The sequence below is a fragment of the Lucilia sericata genome, unplaced genomic scaffold (genome assembly GCF_015586225.1).
Source record: "Lucilia sericata isolate MDLA Ls3-8-SP2 unplaced genomic scaffold, ASM1558622v1 Contig005808F_arrow, whole genome shotgun sequence".
NCBI lineage: Eukaryota > Metazoa > Arthropoda > Insecta > Diptera > Calliphoridae > Lucilia > Lucilia sericata.
In genome coordinates, this window is record NW_023997616.1 from 15,803 (window position 1) to 19,801 (window position 3,999).

The 3,999-nt window shown below is 33.5% G+C and overlaps 1 pseudogene; it reads right to left on the reverse strand.

The window, feature by feature from the left end:
- Positions 1-1,590: 1,590 nt before the first annotated feature.
- On the reverse strand, positions 1,591-1,990 carry LOC119615551 (annotated as a pseudogene).
- Between the last annotated feature and the right edge of the window lie 2,009 nt (positions 1,991-3,999).

A 3,999-nucleotide genomic window follows, 5' to 3' on the forward strand; every position in this document is an offset into this window, starting at 1 on the left:
ACTAGACTATAGACTACTATAACGAGACTAAGAACTAGACTATAGACTAGACTATAGACTAGACTATAGACCTAGACATAGACTAGACTATAGACTAGACTATAGACTAGACTATAGACTAGACTATAGACTAGACTATAGACTAGACTATAGACTAGACTATAGACTAGACTATAGACTAGACTATAGACTAGACTATAGACTAGACTATAGACTAGACTAGACTAGACTATAACTAGACTATAGACTACTGTGTCCCAGTTTAGAGCCATCTGTGTAACAACAGATTTCCGCATGGTTTCGCTCTATTTGGGGCTTGACCATGATGTCCTATCTCCAATCCAACATCAATACGCTTTGTTGTATCTATTCTCTATGTTTCCATTTTTAGCATCCGGATTACGCCTATGTCGAAGAACGATAGGATATTCCAGCTTAGTTGGGTTGACATTCAGACCTCCTGGATGAGGCCAACCGAAAGCCTTATCTAGACCCTCCTCGGACGTCCTACATTAGTAGTTTGGATCCCTAGAAGTATTTGTATTAATTGTGAATACCCACAGTAATGCAGATAAAATCACGCTCTGTAGTGTTCCGCGAAATACCCTTTTCCTAATAGTTAGTATATCGTACTTATCGCTCTATTTCCTTAAATAGGTAACCAATTGGAAAAATTATCATAAGTTCCTTTAACAGTGGTCCAATTGCAAAAAGAAGTCAAATTTGTGACGTTGTTATTTGTCAACAAAAATCAATTTAATATGAACAACCTAAAGTCGCATCTAGGTTCATCAAACAATCATAAAACAAGGGCATACAGTGATAAAAAGAAAAACCTTAAATGGGCTGTATATCCTTAATTCACGGTCCGATTAGAAACATAATGAAAAACAATCCATCAAAATTGCCTATAGACAGATTAGACGGACAGATGGATCGGACTCTAGTATGAATTACAAGTCAATTCCGATCTAAATATCACTGTTCATTAATGATGTCACCCATCAATGTTAGATACATTGTTGAAACGTTATTAATGTTGCAATGTTTCGGCAACATTTCAATTGCGTAGTTAAGAAATGAATGATGAAGTCAGGCGTCTATACTAGAAACTATGACGCATCCTAGAGACAACACTAAAGTGTGAGAACCAAAGCCACTATATTTCACAGCAACAATTACAATGGATCTTAAATATGACAGAACGAACCCAAACAACAATAAACAGAACATTAGACGAAAAAAGCACACACACACAAGATTTATTATGTACGAATTAATGTAATGTAAAAAGCAGGGGAAAAAGAAATCCATATAATAAATAAAGAAATACGCATAAAAATAATAAAAGGTGGGTAATGTGAATCAAATAATGTTCCATCACTTTTTAAGGGAGGTTAAATTATCAAATACAACTTAGAAAATACAATTTGTACGTTTAAATAAAAAATAAAATTTATTGCGACGCATACAAAAGAAACGAACAAAAACTTTTTCTTATAAACTTACTTTTTAAAAGTTAGAATAATACAAAAAAATCATCTTAAAGTTTAAATAGTTTTTTATATAAAAATATATATGATAGGGCAGCTTCCTCATTTATCGCGAAATGTAAAGATGGCATCGAATCCGAACAGTACACCATTAACAATGGAAAGTGAAGCTTTTATTAGAGCCATATCTCGAGTGCGGGTACGAAATGAATGTTCCCAGGCTTCTATGATAAATACACCAGAGGCTATAAATAGAGCACAGCCCATAATACTGAAAAATATCAATTCTTCGATGAACTGAGGCACGCATTAAAGCCCCTAAAAATAAGATTATATGCAAGTTTTGTTATTTATATGGAGTTAGATTATTTACCCACAAATACTCCAAAGAGCACTATAATATAGCCAGCAAATGTACCGGTAGCCAATAAAGACGCCAATATATCACGATCATCGAAACTGTAATAATGCAAGACCAGACATGCTACTGAAAAGCCCTGAAAAAAATATGATTAACAATTTTGGTGAAGTTTAAAACCACTCTCGAAACACTAAGTGCAAACCAGGATTCCATATGAAAAACATAAAATCAATGGTATATCATTAAATCCACATTAGAAACAAGCAGAAATCTGTGTTATCGCACCGAATATAAAATGGACTATAGCCCAACCTATAAAATTGACTGTAGTCCAGACTATAGTCTAGACTTTAAAATGGGCTCGACTATAGAATAGATTATAGCCAATAGAATGAACTATATTCCAGACTATATATATAAAATCCAGACTATAGAATGGTCTACAGTCCAGATTATGGAATGGTCTAAGGTGCAGGTTATAGAATGATCTATAGTACCGACTATAGAATAGACTACAGTCCCGACTATAAAACGGACTATAGTCTAAACTATAGAATGAAGAGTCCAAACTACAGAATGGACACTACAGACTTTAGAATGGGCAGTGCAAACTGCCGAATGGACACTCCAGACTTTAGAATGGACACAAACCCAAGACTATAGAATGGTATATATATAGTCCAGACTATAGAATGGTCTATAATCTAGACTATAGAATGGTGTATAGTCCAGTCTATGGAATGTTCTATAGCCCCGACTATAGAATGGTCTATAGTCCAGATTATAGACTGGTCTTAAGTCCAGATTATAGACTGGTCTAAAGTCCAGCCTATACAATGATCAATAGTCCCGCTAATACAATGGTCTGTATTGCAGACTATAGAATCGTATATAGTCCAGACTATAAAATGGTATGTAGTTCAGACTATAGAATGGTCTATAGTCCAGACTATAGAATGGTCTATAGTCAAGACTATAGAATGGTCTATAGTCCAGACTATAGAATGGTCTGTAGTCCAGACTATAGAATGGTCTATTGTACATACTATAGAATGGTCTATTGTAAATACTATAGAATGGTCTATAATCCAGACTATAATATGGTCTATAGTCCCGACTATAGAATGGTCTATAGTCCAGACTATAGAATGGTCTATAGTCCAGACTATAGAATGGTATATAGTCCAAACTATTGAATGGTCTTTAGTCCAGACTATAGAATGGTCTATAGTCCAGACTATAGAGTGGTCTGTAGTCCAGACTATAGAGTGGTCTGTAGTCCAGACTATAGAGTGGTCTATAGTCCAGACTATAGAATGGTCTATAGTCCAGACTATAGAATGGTCTATAGTCCAGACTATAGAATGGTCTATAGTCCAGACTATAGAATAGTCTATAGTCCAGACTATAGAATAGTCTATAGTCTAAACTATAGAATGGTCTATAGTCCAAACTATAGAATGGTCTATAGTCCAGAATATAGAATGGTCTATAGTCCAGACTATAGAATGGTCTATAGTCCAGACTATAGAATAGTCTATAGTCTAAACTATAGAATGGTCTATAGTCCAAACTATAGAATGGTCTATAGTCCAGACTATAGAATGGTCAATAGTCCGTACTATAGAATGCTCCTGATTATAAAATAGTCTATACTCCAAACTATAGAATATCAATAGTCCAGACTATAGAATGTCTGTGATCACTCAACATTTTACTCAAAATCTATTTTTTACGAAAAACATAAAATCGGCTTCAAGTCCATAAATAAATAATTTGAGAAAATTGCAATGATCACTTAATTGATTATAAAAAATTCATTAATCTGTTCATATTGAAATATGGCTCTTCCTTATAATCGCTCCAATTGAGAAAATAGCAGACATTTTTGATCACTGATTTTTTTCCATCAAAAAATCGATTTGTATAAGAATATCCTTATATAACGTTCAAATTAAGGAAATAGCGAATATCTGTGAGAGGTCAGTGATATTCAAAGTATCACAGCATTATCTAGTTTTATTCTATATTGAATTTTATGTATTTTTTAACTTTTGATTGTACTTTTGTTTGTGTTATGGAATCATATTTATCACTTAATTGTTTTAGAATGTTAATCACTTTTTTTGTATTTTTTTTTATTAT